An 18,534-nucleotide genomic window follows, 5' to 3' on the forward strand; every position below is an offset into this window, starting at 1 on the left:
AACAACAACAACATACAAAACACGTAGGTTGAAAGCATTTTTTTTTAAAAGAGGAACTAGCAGCTGAGGGGGTGTTTGAAGTAGAAGGATCTGGAAAAAGCTTCCCGCAGAAAGTGCATTTGAGCAGAATCTGAGAGAGAGGCAGGTTTTTTAAGAGGTTGAGGTGATGATGGAGAACATTCCAGGAATGTGAAACAGTCAATACTAAGGCATGGAGAGAGGAGTTAGAGGCAAAGAACTGGAAATTGTGGGGATGTTGATCAACTGAGGAATGGCTGAATAAGTTGTGTTATATGTTTGTGATGGAATACCATTTGACTATAAGAAATAATGAACTTGAGGATCTTAGAAAAATATGAATAGACATGCATGAAATAAAGAAGAGTGAAAGGAACAGAACCAAAAGAATGTTGTGTAGAGTAACAGCAACATTGTTCTAAGAACAGATTTGAACAAATAAGTCATTTTGACTATTATTATAAATACTCAGATCAACTACAAAGGACGCATAAAGGAAGATGCTATCTGCATCCAAAGAACTAATAAATAGAAGTATGTATAAAATGATTTAACATACACACAAAAACACACACACATTTGCACATTTACATACATGCATACATATTTATGTCTAAAGCCATCTCTAGGGCAGGGGGGAGGGAAGAAAAAAGGGAAAAAAAGAAATTTACATGATAACTTTACTACAAATTTAAAAGAAATAACAAGTTCTATATAATGGATTTTCAGTTTCATCTCTTTTTTGTTATATTATGTTATGGGAAGGCTTGTTTTATTCTATAAATTAAAAATAAAATAAATTTTAAAAATTAAATATATATTTTTGTATATATATGCATATATAATTGATATCTTTTATCTTTACATTACCTACAATTCCTCTATATCCTTCTCTCTAACTCCTTTCCAGAGAAACATCCCTTTAATAAGAATTTTAAAAGAGGAAGAAAAAAAATTTCAGCAAAACTCCCATTCTTCACGTTACTTTCCTCTTAAGCTGAAATGTAGCATTTTGCAGGAGTGAAATTCCACTAGGAAAAGAAGCCAAAAATTTTGAGAAATCCAGAAAGATAAAGGAAAGAAAAGGGAGACACAACTTGACATATTGATGAGGTACTGGTCTTGGGAAGAATTAGATTCAGATCTTATCTCAGACATTTGCCAGCTATGAAACCCTGCACAAGTCAATATACCATTCTGTGCATCAGTTTCCTCATCCTCAATAAGGATATAAAATGGAATGATCTCTTAGCTCCCTTACAACTTTAAATCTATGATCCTACAGTATAGAGGGTGGGAGTAGTGAGCAGAAACATTCTATCTCTGCAAATGATTCCAAATCCCAGTTAATCATGAAAATTTAGCTAAGAAAATGCGTCTTGGAAAGAGGTCTTCGCAGCTGCACACACAGACATCTAATCCAAACTCACATCTAGTCTTTATCAAAGACGGAAAATAAAAACCTCCTTAGTGATTGCCCTTGTCCCCTGGCTATTGTTTCATTGGCGAGAGCAAAGAGGTTGAAGAAAGGAATTCTGCTGTATCTCCCTGTTAGAAAATCAGATCCCATGTTTACAATGCTCTTCCAAACCTCAATATTTATCTGGCATATTTAAGGTAAATGTTCAGTTGTTAAGAGCCTGCTGCACTTGCCTAAGAGCAGCCCCTTTTGGGAAAGATTTTCACCAGGATGTATGCTGTGTTTAAATCCATGCAGCTCCTTCCCGGGGATGAGGGGGGAGAGCTTCGAGCCTCCTGTCACTGGATCATGGCACTGGTGGTAGCATTTAGCTTTATTTAGGTCCACAAGTATCTGGAGAAATGAGACCTAGTGAACAATCTGAGCAAATGGTGGCAAAATTGCTTTTCTTGGAGAAGTGATGGGAAGATGACAGATATTGTTTTAAAGCAGCTTTCTGGTTCACAGAACCTACTGAAGAAAACATGGCAGGAAAGGAAATAGGCTGTTAATATGATAAAAGTGATGGCTTGGAAAGAAAGGAGGGGGAAAGCATGGCATCATCTGACAATAGCTGTCACTCCAAAAAGAAGTGGTAAAATATTTATAGGGATTTCTCCAAATCTCTCCAATTGTGATATTAGTTTTTTTTTTCTGGCATCCTGCTTATAGATTAATTTTATTTTACATTGATATATAAAATGACCAACATTGTGAATTTTATAAGACACCTCTAATTAATGGTGGCACTCCTTTATAAAATAGCTATTAAAAGATAAAGTTAACAAGTTTTAAGGAATATACTTACAGAGATTTATCAAATCCTTATAATGAGCTGCAGCAATCAGTCAGACAACTAGCATTCCTTAAGCACATACTAAGTGTCAGGCACTGTGCTAAGCACTGAGGATACAAAGAAAAGCAAAACAACCCCTCAAACAGAAAACAGAACTCGAAGCAGATGCAGCCTGCCATGGAAAGAGGGCACTGGATTTGGAGTTTGGAAGACCCAGGTCCAGGTCCAAATCCCAACAAAGACCCACTCTAGCTATGTGACCCCCAGACATTCACTTTGGTTCTCTTAGCCTCTGTAAAATGAGGAGGGTGGGGTCGATGTGTATTCCCTACTTCATAGAGTTTTTCTGAGGCTTTAATGGGAAGGGAATAAGGATTTATAATGCGCCTAGTATTTTCTGGGCACTGAGCTAAATGCTCAATAAATGTATCTCATTTGATTCTCACAGAAATATTGTGAAATAGATGCTGTTTTTAATCCCCATTTTACAGTTGAGGAAATTGAGGCAAAACAGTGTCCATTGTCAGGCAACTAGTGATTGTCTGAGAGCCTAGAATTGAATTCTGGGCCTCTGACTCCACATCCAGTTCTCTCTCCATGGTGCCACCTACCTGCCTCATCTGGCAGCTGGCAACTGACTGGAGCAAATAAAATAAAATACATAAAAGCTAATTGAGTCCCTTCCTTTATAAGGCACTCAAGTATCATCATCTGCATGAAGCATCTTCTGATTTCCCCAACTTATAGTGCCCTCCCTCCCAAGCCACTTTGGATTTAACTAGTTTGTACGTAAGCATATTTATCCCCTTTATTTTTCTTCTGTATATATTTATATATGTACTTATTGTCTTTATCAGTAGCATAGAAGCTCTTTGCAAGTCAGGATCATTTTAATTTTTTGTATTCATATTCCCAGCATCTAGCACAATACTTGGCACATATTGGGTACTCAAATACATGTTGACTGATTTTTTAAAATAGTTTTGCAAACTTTAAAACACTACACAAATTCTACTTGTTATTCATTACTGAATAGGAGATTAATGCCATTTAAAAATATATATTTTGTCAAGCCATTACCCAATTTATGGGCACCACCTCAGTGTTTGGTTCTTCTTAACTATGAAAAGCGCTCATTTAAGTATTCATACATTGTACTCTATCCACTGTACCACTTAGCTGCCTCAAATTTAAAAATAAAGGACATATGAAGAAGGACACTATGTGATCCAGAGAAATAACCAATAAATGGAAGTATATATAGAATAACTTTACACATATGTACTTATTTGTGTCTAATGGTAGCCATCTCTAGAGTGGAGCAGGAGGGGAAAAAAAGGAAAAAAAAGAGATTTATATGATAACTTTACTATATATTTATTATATTATGTTATATATCATATATCCATATGATACATAATATACAGAAATGTATTACATAAACTATATTGTATATAAATTTAAATAAGTAATAAATATATATTTAAAAAGCAAGTTATACATAATTGATTTTCAGTTTCATGTGCAATTGCCTTTTTTATTATACTGTTATGGAAATGTTTATTTTATTCCATAAAATTGAAATAAAATAAATTTCATTAGCAGAAAAAAAGGAATATAGTGGAAATATAAGAAATAGGTCCTGCTTACAATTTAGCTAATGGAAAGTCCAGAAGTTCTCTTGGTTCGATACTAAGCTTTGATAAATATTATATAATACCTCTTTGGTCAGTTTCTCACTGAAGCAAAGGTAGGTGCAAGAAGATAGTCAGCTCCAACATACTGTTACCAACCAGTATAACCATAGATGACACTTATAACATAAGCTTATTGTCTTGTGTTAGTACATAGTTACAAACTGTGTGGAATTCCTGCACCGATTCAATCACCAGAGCCAGAACACGGTGAGGGTAAATCTATTTTCATAACAGTTATCTCTTCAAAGTCAGATGATTTGGTCTTCTAGCCCTGTCAAAATGTATTCAGCAACTAATAATAGGAAAAGAAAAAAAAAGAAAAAGAATGGCAAAAGCAGAAGATAAGTTGTCATTTTTAGACTGGAAATCAAATATGCAGAACTTTAACTAGGAATTTTGTCACTAAGGTCATCCTCAGATCACCAGTGGCAGTCAAAGCCTAGGGGTCATTTGAATAGGGACTCCAGGTGTGGAGTTCCTACCTCATGCTATGGAAACAGAGATGCTTGGATGTCCTGAGGACCCATTTGGGGAAGGTATTCTCAGGAGGAATGGGGCAGGATAAGGAACTCACCCAACAGAGAGATAAAGGTATAGATATATTTTGTATGTCATGAAATATATAAAATATGTTTGTTTCCATGTACACATGTATACATTTTATATGGGTTTGGCTACCTCTGACATAAATATATGTTCTTTCTACGTGTGTGTATTCTGTTTTCCACTCAGTTAATTTTGATGACATTGCCCTGGCTTAGAAACAGCTTTGCAAATGTGCTGTTGTTGCAGTGTTTATTTCTTCAGATGTGTTGTAGGCAGAGTTTGCCTTGGTTCTTGAGCCTAAGAAATAGTTACTTTATTTATAAGATATGCCTTAGACTCCTAGAGTTTTTTATGGACTAAATTCTATATGATATCACAACCATCTCCCTCCTTCCCATATCCTCTGAAATGTGCTGATTGGAGTAATGCACTACTCTTCCTTCTCACTAGCCATTTAACAGTATTCTTCTTTGCAAGACTGAGGTTCAGTGTTTATTTAATGATAAAGTAAGCCATTCTTCATGTTTTGATAGTAAGGAAAAGTAATGCATAGCATGAAAGAGAGATTTGAAAGATTCGTTTCTCTTTATTTTGGATCTTGAGGAAGATTGATACTTGGGGAAGCAGTGTCATGCAGAGGAAAGACCATTAGTGCTGGAGTCATTGTGGGACCCAGAGTCAAATCCCATTTATTACCTATGTGACTTTGGGCAGATAATTTGACCTCTATAGGCCTCAGTTTCCTCCTCTGTCAAATGAGGGTTGTTGAACTAGATGGCTTCCAACTTTATGTCTATAATCCTATGACTTTACCTGCAGCATGCTGGATGTAAAGGCACATGTATTCTATCAGTATCGTAGTATTTGAATTATTCATTTTTGATATGTGTTTCTTCAGGATATTCTACCCTACTGCTACTACCTACCCAGCTACTTGAGAGAAGAACTATCTGAAAGGGGTTTTGGCTCATGGATTTGTAAGTATCCCTGTTTAATTTCTTTGTAAGCTTATGAACACCCTGTCACCCTTATCCATGAAAGTTTGGCCCTGATTTACCATCAGATGTTCAACTTTCATTAGAATCAGGCTAAGCTAAGCTAAAAAAAAAAAGTCTCTCTTAAAGGTCAGGGTCTTTAATTAAATGAAAAACACAGGCAGTCACATTAGCAAATGGGAGGGGGGAAGAAATGACTATAAAGCATGTGCTCTTTCCAAGAGACACGCCAGAGATGTCAGGAACACCCAGATGACCCCATGCAAAGACGTCACAGCCCCACCTCATTCACTCTCTGACTGAGAGAAAAATGAAGAGTTTTCTTTAGTGAGTTTTCACAAACAAACTAGATATTACCTCTTATTGGGAAGGCCTTGATTACGACCATAGCAAAGATTTTAAGTGCATTCCCAGGACTTCTATCTCTTCTTATATGTAGTAGTCCTCTTCCCCCCACCCCAGGTTACCCTACCTTTATTTACTTTGTACATACATGTACACACATATGCACATTGTTTACCTATATCTGCACATTATCTCATCAGTCAGAAATCAGGCTCCTTTAGGGGAGATATTGTATTTTAGCTTTGGATCCCCAGAGTCTAGCACTGTACAAGCAACCATAGAAAGCAAGGCAAATGGTTCCATAGATACCCAATGCTCAGCTGTGAATGTATCTGGTGACCAAAGGAAAGTCCAATGCTGTAAAGATCAATATTGTGTAGGAACCTGGAATGTAAGATCTATGAACCAAGGTAAACTGAATGAGGTCAAACAGGAGCTGAAAAGATTAAACATCAACATCTTAGGTGTCGGTGAACCTAAATGGATGGGAATAGGTGAATTTTTTTTTAAAGGTAGCATGTTGATAGAATTAAGAAAAGGCAAAATCTTACAGTATGTGGGTTTTCTGATGAGAACACAATGTCAGCACTGATAACACAGATGAGGAAGTAATGTCCTTTGTCACAGAATTCTGTCATAACTCAAGCCGGAAGAATCAGGGAAACCCACAATGCTCTGACTTCGCTGCCTGAGTAAGCATAGCTCTCACCAGGAGGAGGCAACTGAGGGGAATAACAAAGGCTTTACTTAGAAAGACTGAAGCTGAAGAAAGGAAGGTGAGGGATTTTACTGGCAATGTTTATATACTAAGCAGAAGTTGTGGGGCAGGGTGGGTACGATGGCAAGTAGGGGAAGGGTACAATTAAGTTGCAAAGTATAGTCTTGGGTTCAAGAGGTTTCTTCCAAGTTATGAAGCACTGCTTCTTTCCCATTCCCCCCCTTCCTAAGGTCCTCCTTAGGTCCTTCTTAAGCTCTGGTCCTCCCTCTTCTGAGGGATATGCGGAACATAGAAACATGGTGTGAATATAAGCAACAGCTATGGTTGTGGGGTGGCTAGAAAGTGAGCAGCAGGTCCAGGTGACCTCTCTCTATATATACACTCTATATCTTCCCAGGCCAAAGCCAGTTCCAGGAACACCACTACTGCCTCAGTTATTTGAACTGCACTGTTGAATCTATCTGACAGCTTGAGGTGTCCTCCTCCCCCCTCCACCCAACCTCCCACTCGGGTACAGTTTTATTTGTTCTCCAGCCCAGTAGCTTATCCTGAAAACTTCTTGAAATAGCAGAGTCGACACACAGAGTGATATTTGTCAGCACCGCCAATCACTTCAACCTCTTTCTCTGTCTCCGGTCTCTTGCTATAAGCAGTTTGCTGAAAGCACTCCATGCACACTGCTGTCAGTTTCGCTGCATTTTCTTCCAGTGGCACCAAGTTCAGGATATTCCCAAATGTCTTCCTCTGAAAGTTCCCATCCAGTGATGCTATAATCAGTCTTCCCAGCATTTGCCATGGTCTCACTGAATTCCACAATATCCAGAAAAAAAAACCCTCATCAGTGCCAATGACAGTCACAGCCAGAGCATCTTGGGCCACATCCTGAAGTGAGGAGACTAGAAGTCCTTTCATAGTGTTCTGGTCACACGTGGAGAAACTGTTGCTGTATTGAGTGTCTTTGGCATACTTGATCACGAGGCACTTGTGCCAAGCAATCTGGAATTGCCAGACTCTGCATATGAGTTCTGTGCTTTTCCCGAAGAACATGGGGCCCAAGATCACCTGGATCTGCTCCCACATCTTGCTGTGGGAGCCAGGTAGCATGGTGGCCAAGTTAATGCAGTTCATCTTGAGTCTGGAGCAGGCAGAGAAGTGGATTTACCTGGTCACCTTGGCTGTACTCCTCGGGAATAGGTGATTTTAAATCAGATGATCACTATATATACTGCTGTGGGCAAGAATACCTTACAAGAAGTAGAAAAGCCCTCATGGTCACTAAAAGGGTGAGAAAAGCAGTACCAGGGTATAATCTCACAAATGACAATGATATCTATTCAAATCCGATGCAAACCATTCAACATCACAGGAATACAAGTCTATGCTCCAACCACTGATGCCAAAGAGGCCTAAGATGATCAGTGCTATTAAGACCTACTTTACAACATCTTCCAAAAAAGATGTCACATTCATCATAGGGGATTTGGAATGCTACAGTAGGAAATCAACAAAATGATTGGAATAACAGACAAGTTTGGCCTTGGAGTGCAAAATGAAGCATGTCAGAGACTAATAGAGTTTTTGTCAAGACAACTTGCTGGTCATAGCAAAAACTCTTTTTCAACAACCCAAAAGATGACTCTACACATGGACATCACCAGATGGTCAATATCAAAACCTGATTGATGATATACTTTGCAGCCAAATGGAGAAAAGCTCTATACAATCTGTAAGAAGACCTGGAGCAGACTGTGACACAAACCTATGCTTCTTATTGCAAAATCTAGACAAACTGAAGAAAGTAATGAAATTCATTAGATTGTATAGGTATGACCTAAATAACATCCCTTATGAATATGAAGTGGAGATGATAAAAGATTTAGGGGTTTACATCTGGTAGACAGAGTGCCTGACACTCACCTTGCCCACAAAGGTCCGTATAATGCAAGCTATGGTTTTTCCAGTCGCAATGTATGGTTGTGAGAGTTGAATTATAGAGGAAGTTGAGTGCCACAGAATGAGCATTGTTTAATTGTGCTGCTGGAGAAGACTTTTGAGAGTCCCTTGGACAGCAAGGAGGTCAAATCAGTCAATATTTAAATTAATTTAGGCCATTCACTGGAAGGTCAAATACTGAAACTGAAGCTTAAATACTTTGGACCCATAATGAGAAGACAGGACCCATTAGAAAAGATCATGATGTGGTGAAGATTGAAGACAAAAGGAATGGGAGACAGCAGACGATGAGATAGATACATTGTGTCATGGAAACAATGAACATGAACTTAGATTTTGAGAGATAGTGGACGATAGAAGGGACTGGCATACTCTGGTCTATGGGATTGCAAAGAGTCAGACATGAATGAAAAACTGAAGAGCAACAACAACAACACAATCTGTCAAATCCCAAGGTCAGTTAAGCTTATATATTCTGAGTGAACTTGAAAAAAAGGCAATTTTGCTCAGGGCCAATATTCAAAATCAACTCTTCTTTTATGAGGGATCTTAAAGATACTATTGGTAATGGCATTTCATATATGTGTGTGTGTGCATGTGTGTATATGTATGTATATGTATATATATAGTGAGAGAGAATATGTATGTGTATATATATATATACATTTCTACGTGTGGATGCAGATGTATGTATATATGTATATACACCCACATATAATGTCTGTATGAGTGTATGTATGTATATATATATATATATATTTTTTTTTTCTGTAGTAATCTTGATCAGATTTCAGGATCTGAAGCTATATTTAGGCAGTTGGGAGCCCTACAAATGTCTAGATATAATATTAATCTCTACAACATCTTAATATTTAAAGTTATTGAACAAAAAATCAAAATGGAGCAGGTACACAGGAATAGACAGAATCATTTTGGCTTTTATAGTGGTGAGCTAGTAAATGTTTAACAACTGGCTCTCAGGAAAAAATATATATATACAACATACTTTTAGGTTTAATCTGCATTAACATTTTTTCCAAAATTTTCTTAAGTCTAGACATTCAACAGGAAAACAAATGTAAATATATATACTGAAAATTTAACAATCATTTCTCGAGGGATAGTTCTAATTGATTCTAGACCTGCTTTAATTGCACTCAATTTACAGAAACCATAGGATTTTTGTTTGCACCGTAAGCATCTTCCTTTTAGAAGGAAGAGAGAATTGGGGAAGAATGAAGAGAGAAGGGGAAACAAGAGATGAGCGACGAAGGGGAAGAAGTAAAATGAAAAAAACTGGCTTTGACCTGTGTGTATAGTTCTGAAAAGCTCAAGGCCCCTTTTTCCTTGAACCACCTACACCTTCAACCCTCAATAGACTCTTGAGTAAACTCCCCCAAACTCCAATGTGCTTCATTGGGGTGGAGAGACAGATTCCCTTTCCCCTATACTAAAAGAGCAATAAATTGGAAAAGAGATAGTCTCAGAATAGCTAAGTGTCTATTAATAGAGATATCAGGAATAATAAGGGAATAAGTTGAAATAGTTATCACTTTAATCCTAAAAAGGGACTCACAACATGACTGAAATTGTCATTTTTCAAAAACAATCTTCACATTCAGTTCAATAAACATATTAAGCAACTAATATGCACAAGGGAAAAAGAAAAGAGAAAATTTTCACCCTCAAGGGGATTATCTTCAATTTCAGGAAATGTACCCAGATAAGGAAAAGAAGCCATTTATAAGTAATATAATTCTAGGAGTTAAAAATTTGTAAATGGAGGCATGAAGATAAGCCTCATAAAGGAGGTTGTATCTGAGATGCACTTTAAAGGAAACTAGGGATTCAGAGAGACAACGATAAACTAGTACAATCCAGCTATAGGGAAATATTGATCATAATAAGTAAAAATGCCCAAATTATTCACTCTCCTACTGAGTCAATGTATCTCCAATAATGTGAATAATAAAATTCTTGAATGCATTTCTGTATTTTGATTTTGATCTCATCACATCTAGAAATGTGCAAAAGTAGACCCCCACCACCACAGGGACACATTTATTTCTCAAGTCACATGAGCCAGTAAGAGTCACAGTGCAATATTCTTCCCTTGCAAATGCTGATGCTAAACTTAAGGTCTAATTTGCAACATCTATCAGGTATTACAAGCTCACACTCTTCTTAATTAAACTGCTAGGCTATCTCAGTGGTCTTTAGGGATGGGAACAAAGCCAGCACAGACATTTCCACTTGCATAAAAAAGGAATTAGAAAAGATAGGTTAAAGAAACCAAAGTCAAATAGCCAGTTAACTCTTTCAGGCAACTCAGCATCAGGTGTTGAGAGTGAAAAGGACTTTAACAGGTTGACACCATCATTACCATGGCAGAAAAGTGTTTTCCTCATCCCTCTCAGTTAACAACATACACTGGATTAATTTTGCATATCCTTATCTTTGTACATATTCTCTCCTCCAAGAAAATTCAAGTTCTTTGAAAGTAAGCATTGCTGCATGCATGTCTTTTTATTCCCAGCTTCTACTGCAGTGTTTGGCACATAGAAGACACTTAAACATTTGTTGATTGATTAAAATTCCAACTTCAATTTGCATCTTGGCATTTAAACCAAACTCTCTCTGTCTTCATGTTTATGATAGAGAATAGGGAATATCAAATGCTTCTACTAAAAAGAAATGTAGAACTCTTACGTATTGGTCGAAAGGGACCCTGGAGATAATAATGGGCATAACAATTGAAAGTTTGCAAAGGATTTTCATAGATTATTTAATTTGAGCTTCATATTATCAACTTTGTGAAGTAGGTACTAAAGATATTATTATCTTTTCTTTCTTTTATAACTTCTCATTTCTCTGTGATTGCTAAGTCTCATCTTGATGATATTTGAAAAAGAATGAAGAGATGAAATACTATAATATTGGATATAATTAAATTCAATAAGCATTTATTAAATGCCTCTAATAGTGCCAGAACCATGCCAGGCACCAGACGTAAAAACAATAAAACAAAATTGTACCTGCTCCTTAGTTTCCATGGGGTAGGAGAAAAGGAGAAAAAGGATGACTGGAAGTCTATCAGGAAATACCTCATTTTGCAAAAAGCAAAAGAAGGCTGTATCTTTAAACTATAGCTTGTCACAAAAGCGTTGATCACATTAATAATGGAATAGTTTGTGATAATTTGGAAGGGGAAAAGTGCTTACTACAAACCAGTACAAGTTCATCAAAAATAAATTATACTACCCTAAATACATGCTCCTTTTCAGCCTGGTTACTAAATTGGCAGCTCAGGAGAGTTATACGAATTTTACTTGCTTGGATGTTAATGAAGAATTTGACCACGTCTCTCACAGTATCCTTATTGATAGGAGGGAGGAATATGGTGTGTATGATAGCACCATGAGGTCAATTTGTGACTGGTTAAAGAATTTACCTCAGAGGTCCATGACTGTCAAGTTCAATGGAGGTTATTAATGCTCTGCCATTATATTCTGTTTACAGCCTTATTCTGTTCTTTTCAACCATTCTGTCAATGCTGAGGTGAAATGAAGCTTTAAAGGGTATATAATGTGCAGTATAACAGAATCTGAAAAGATCTTGACCAACTGAAACAATGGTTTGTATCCAATGAGGTGACATTTAATAAGGATGAATTGAAAAGTCTTACAATTGGGCTCAACATGTCAGTTGTCAGATCATATAATGAGCAGTGGGGTACATGAAAAACATCAGAGGTTTTTAGTGAAATTCGATTTAATAGGATTCAAAGAATAACAGGACAGAAACTAGAAATTATGTCACCAAAGGATGCATACAAGGACCTAGAAATGTTTACTTTGAGAAGATATATGTGGCACATAATCACTGTCTTTAAGTATTTTGAGGGTTTTATTTTATTTTATTTATCTTTTACTCTTCTTCCCACAGCCCCTTCCCCATTATTTTTTTTAAATAAAAGCACTCACATTAAGCATTCGTAGTCCAGAAAAAAAAACATATTTCCACACTGGTCACATCAAAATAATCAGGTCTCATTCTAGACTTCATGTCCATCACCCCTCTGGCAAGAGATGGGTGGTATATTACATCTTCAATCTTTGGGACTCAATATCTATGACTGTTCCAAAAATAATATAAAGTTTTTCAAAGTCATTTTTCCTGTATGAGATTGTTGTCATTGTGAACATGGTTCCCTCAGTTGTCTCCATTTCCTTCTGTATCAGGCCTTTCCAGAGGATATTTCCTCTGAATTCTATTTGGCACTTTTGTAATTTCTTATAGCCAAATAGCATTCCATTCCATTGCTAGATCACAATTTATTTAGCCATTCCCCAATGAGTCAACTCCTCCTGAGTTTCTAATTTTTGGTTACTATGAAAAGAGCTATTATAAATATTCACATATGTATGGGTCTTTTTCCTCTTTCTCTGAACTCCTTTGGGAATAGGTTTAGTAATAGGATTTCTAGGACAAAGGGCATGCAGACTTTTATAACTTTGGAGGCATGGTTCCAAATTGATTTCCAGAGTAGCTGAACCAATTCACAGTTCTACCAACAGTGTTTTGTCACAGTCTTTAAACATTTGTCATTTTTAAAATCATCTTTGATGAGATGATGGGTGCAAGGTGGAACTTAAGAGAAGTATTAATTAGCATTTCTCTAATTATAAGTGATTTGGAACATTTGTTCACATGATTTATTAATAGCTTGGATTTTTTCTTTCAAAAAATGTCTGTGCATATCCTTTGAACATTTATATATTAGGGAATGGTACTTAGTTTTATAAATATTAATTCTCTATATGAATTAGAAATGGGACCCAAAACAAAGAAACTTACTGCAATTTTTTTCACAATTACCTAGTTCCCTTCTAATTTCAACTACATTAGATTTGTTTGTGCAAAACATTTCAATTTTATATAATAAAAATTGTCCACTTTATTTTATGTAGTCCTCTCTATCAGTTGTTTTACTTATGTTCTCTTCCTCTATCCATAGAGCTGAAAGGCAATTTCTTCCCTGTTCTTCTAATTTTGCTTGAGATGTCATCTTTTATATCTAAAGCATGTATCTCTATCTGAAGTCAGTCTCGGTGTGTAGTGTGAACTGTTTGTCTTAACCTGATTTCTACCAAATTGTTTTCTAGTTTTCCAAAGTTATTTTTTATTTTTTTTGTCAAATAGTAGGTCATTTCCAAATAAATGGAGTGTTTCAGTATATCAAACATTCTGCTGTTGTGTTATTTTGCTTCTGCATTTTTTTTTACCTAATCTGTTCAAATGATGGAATTCTATTTTTAACCAGAACCAAGCCACTTTTTAAAATTAATTATTGCTTTATCGTATAGTATGAAATCTAGTATAACTAGATTCCCACCACACCCCTGGCTTGGGAATGTTTTGGGTTTTTTTTTTTTTGCTCCCCCAGATGAATTATGTTATTTTTCTAATTCTATAAGAAATCATTTGGCAATTTTATTGTATTACACTAAATTAGTAAATTAATAAGGTAATGTCATTTCAACATGCTTGCTCAACCTACCAATAAGCAATTAATATTCATCCAATTATTTAGGTCTGTGATCCTTACTATGGCTCCTTGGCATTTGGCTATTTGTAATATCTTTTTTTTTTTTTACCTGGAAGATCTAGACTTTGGCTTTGATGTTCCTGGGAGTTTTCATTTTAGTTTGAGGTTATAGGCGTATTCTTTCTATTTTCTCTTTGTTCCCTGATTCAAAGAATTGTAGCCAATTTTCATTTATAATTACTTAAAATATAGTGTCTAAGCTACTTTGTGATATTATTTTTCAGATTGTTTGAAAATTCTTAGACTATTTTTTCTTGACCTGTTTTTGGTTACTTGTTTTTAATAATATATTTCTTATATTTTCTTCTGCATTTTTTGTAATTTTGTTTTAGTATTTCTTTTTTTCTTATGAATTTATTTATTTTCAATTTCAACATTCACTTCCACAAGATTCTGAATTCCAAATATTCTCCCAATCCCTCCCCTCCCTCCACTCCAGGACAGCATACATTTTAATTACCCATTTCTCCAACCTGCCCTCCCTCCTATTACCTCCCATCACCTTCTGTTATCCCTTTCCCTTTTATTTTCCTGTAGGGCAAGATAGATATCTATACCCCATTGCCTGTTTATCTTATTTCTCAGTTGCATGTAAAAACAATTTTTAACATTCATTTTTAAAGCCTTGAGTTCCACATTCTCTCCCTTCCTCCTTCCCCATCCACCCTCACTGAGAAAGCAAGCAATTCAATATAGGTTATATATGTGTAGTCATGCAAAACACTTCCATAACAGTCATGTTGTGAAATACTAACTGTATTACCCTCTATCCTGTCCTGCCCACCATTTATTCTATTCTCTCCTTTGACCTGTCCCTCCAGAAAAGTGTTGCTTCTGGTTGCCCCTTCCCCCAATTTATCTCCCCTCTCTCATCCCCTCCCCCCCTCCAGCTTTCCTGTAGGGTAAGATAGCTTTCCATACCCATTTGAGTGTGTATGTTATTGCCTCCTTAAGCCAAATCTGATGAGAGTAAGGCTCACTCATTCCCTCTCACCTCCCCTCTTTTCCCCTCCATTGTAAAAGCTCTTTTTTGCCTCTTTTATGTGGGATGATTTACTACACTCTACTTCTCCTTTTCTCTTTCTCCCAGTACATTCCTCTCAACACTTAATTTTATGTTTTAGGTATCACCCCTTCATATTCAGTTCACCCTGTACATTCTGTCTACTTATGCACACATGCACATGCAAACACACACATGTGTGTATGTGTATACATATACATACGCACATGTGTGTATGTATATACATATACACATACATATACATAAATATATACATACGCATATATGTACACTTATGAGTGCACATGTGTGTACACACTTACATGTGTGTATATTCCTTCTAGCTACCCTAATACTGAGAAAGGTCTCTTGAGTTATTAATATCATCTTTCCATGTAGAAATGGAAATAATAAGTCCCTTATGGCTTCTCTTTCTTGTTTACCTTTTTATGTTTCTCTCAATTCTTGCATTTCAAAGTCAGATTTTCTATTCAGCTCTGGTCTTTTCAGCAAGAATGCTTAAGAGTCCTCTATTTCATTGAAATTTTGGTTTTTTTCCCCCTGAAATATCATGCTCAGTTTTGCTGGAGGGTGATTCTTGGTTTTAATCCTAGCTCCTTTGACCTCTGGAATATCATATTCTAAGCCCTCCTATCCCTTAGTGTAGAAGCTGTTAAATCTTGTATTATCCTGATTGCATTTCCACAGTACTTGAATTGTTTCTTTCTGGTTGCTTGTAATATTTTCCCCTTGACCTGGGAACTCTGGAATTTGGCTACCATATTCCTAGGAGTTTTCCTTTTGGGATTTCTTTCAGGAGATGATTGGGGGATTCTTTCCTTTTCTATTTTACCCTCTTGATCTAGAATATCAAAGTGGTTTTCCTTGATAGTATCTTTAAAGATGATGTCTAGGCTCTTCATTTGATCATTACCTTCAGGTAGACCAATAATTTTAAAATTATCTCCCCTAGATCTATTGTCTAGGTCAGTTGTTTTTCCAATGAGATATTTCATATTGTCATCTGTTTTTCATTCTTTTGGTTTTGTTTTGTGATTTGTTGATTTCTCATAAAGTCATTAGCTTTCATTTGCTCCATTTTAATATTTTTTAATTTAATTTTTATTTTTAGTTTACAACACTCAGTTCCACATGTTTTTGAGCTCCAAATTTTCTTCCCCTCCCCACCCCCTCCCAAGACAGCATGGAATCCAATATATGTTATACACATACCTTTGCATTAAACATAATTACACAATAGTCAAGTCATAAAGAAGAATGATGATCGATGGAGTGAGTCATGAGAAAGAAGAAACAAAGCCAAAAAATATAAAAAAGAGAGAAAGCAGATAGTTTCCTTCAATTCGCATTCATACTTAATAGTTCTTTATTGTGATGTAGCTAGCTCTTTCCATTATGAAACCTTTAGGGCTCCATTCTAATTTTTAAGGAATTATTTTCTTCAGTGGTCTTTTGGACCTCCTTTTCCATTTGGCTAATTCAGTTTTTCAAGGCATTCTTCTCCTCGTTGGCTTTTTGGATGTCTTTTGCCATTTGGGTTAGTCTATTTTAAAAGGTTATTTTCTTCAGCATTTGGGGGGGGGGGAGCAGTTCTCCTTTAGCAAGCTGTTGACTCATTCTCATGATTTTCCTGCATCAGTCTCATTTCTCTTCCCAATTTTTGCTCCACTTCTCATACTTGATTTTCAAAATTCTATTTGAGCTCTTCCATTCCCTGAGACCATTTCATATTTTTCTTAGAGGCTTTGAATGTAGGAGCCTTGACATTGTTTTCTTCCTCTGGTGGCATGCCTTAATCTTCCTCATCACTAAGTGGGTAAAAAAAAACCATCCTTTCACCAAGAAAGTAACCCTCTATAGTCTTATTCTTTTTCCCCTGTTTGCTCATTTTCCCAGCCAATTATTTTACTTTTGAGCTCTTTCTTAAGTGGAGAGTATACTGCCCCAAGTTTCAGGGGTTTTGTGCAGCTGTTTTCAGAGATATCTCTAGGTATCTGTAAATTCTCTTTTCCTCCAAAGTGGTATGATCAAAAGAGAGGTGTTCACTCCTCTCCTGGCCTGTGCTCTGGTCTGTGAGCAAGCACAAGTGCTCTTTTCTGCTCTGGAACTGCAAGGAGGGTTCCTTCTCTACATCTGCCACCAGCTCCACCATGTCAGCCTCCTTCTCACCCCAGGACCACCACCTAGCACTGGGACCCAGCTCAACCACTCAGTTCTCTACAGACAAAACTGTCTGTAGGCCGAGAGCTCCAGAAACAGCCACTGCTGTGGCAGTGTCTGCCACTGCCCTGGGGCTAGGGCTAGGGCTAGGGCTAGGGCTAGGGCTAGGGCTGTGGCCCAATCATGCTTCTATCTCACCCAGGTGAAAGAGCTTTCCCACTGACCTTTGAAGCTGTCTTTGGCATTTGAGGGTTGAGAAATCTAGAAATCACAGCAGCTGCCAGTGATTGAGGGCCCTGAAGACTGATCTAGTCCTGTCTGTGCCAGCACAGCTCATGCTCGGCTGTGCTCCTCTCCAAGCATGGTGCAATAGACCCTTCCTGTCAGCCTTCCAGATTGTCTTGGGCTGGAAATCTGCTTCACTCTATCATTTTGTGCTTTCTACTGCTCTAGAATTTGTTTAAAGTCCTTTTTACAGGTATTTTGAAAGGTTGTGGGAGGGAGAACTCAATCAGGTCCCTGTTTCTATTTTTCCATGTTGGCTCTGCCCCTGTGTTTTAGTATTTCTTGACATCTCATTGAATTATTTTCTCTTAGTATCATTCTCATGTTCAAGATATTGAAAGAAGCTCTAATGCTACCACTGTCCTATGTAATGTTCAATTCTGGGATGAAATGAAGCACTATGAAGTCATTGAACAGTTAACAAAAGAAATTTAATTTTTTTTAACAGCAGAGATAATAAGGATACAGTGCCATTTAGTTTCTCTTGACATAGCCCTCGTATTCTCCATATGGAAATATGTCTGATCGTTAGGGAAAGCTATAGTGATGGACAAGGTAAATCTTGTTGTCTTGAAAGTCTAAGAAGCCCAGACTCTTAATGACTTGAATTTCTTATGCCCCTAGATAACCAGGAAGCAGTATCAAGGAAGCTGGGGTCAGACAGGTCCTGGTGGCAGCTTTGCCTTCTTTTAGGAAAAGTTACATCCTAAGAATTAGGGAAGAGACAGATACTGGGCTTCCCCATATTGTGACTGGGTTGGAAAGATGAATTATGGAAAGGATGTTTCTATCATACAAGACATTCAGTCCTTGGGTGATATTTTCTAATATTTATTAAAAGTTGTCAATTTCCCTTGCCATTTTTTCCTTGCTAACTATTTCAATTTATATCTCACGTGTCATGTCTATCAGGACATTCTCTCTACCAGG

General features: G+C 36.8%; 1 pseudogene; it reads right to left on the bottom strand.

Moving 5' to 3' along the window:
* Positions 1-7,117: 7,117 nt before the first annotated feature.
* LOC118844988 lies at positions 7,118-7,702 on the bottom strand (annotated as a pseudogene).
* Between the last annotated feature and the right edge of the window lie 10,832 nt (positions 7,703-18,534).

The sequence above is a fragment of the Trichosurus vulpecula genome, chromosome 3 (assembly GCF_011100635.1).
Source record: "Trichosurus vulpecula isolate mTriVul1 chromosome 3, mTriVul1.pri, whole genome shotgun sequence".
In the NCBI taxonomy this organism is placed as follows: domain Eukaryota; kingdom Metazoa; phylum Chordata; class Mammalia; order Diprotodontia; family Phalangeridae; genus Trichosurus; species Trichosurus vulpecula.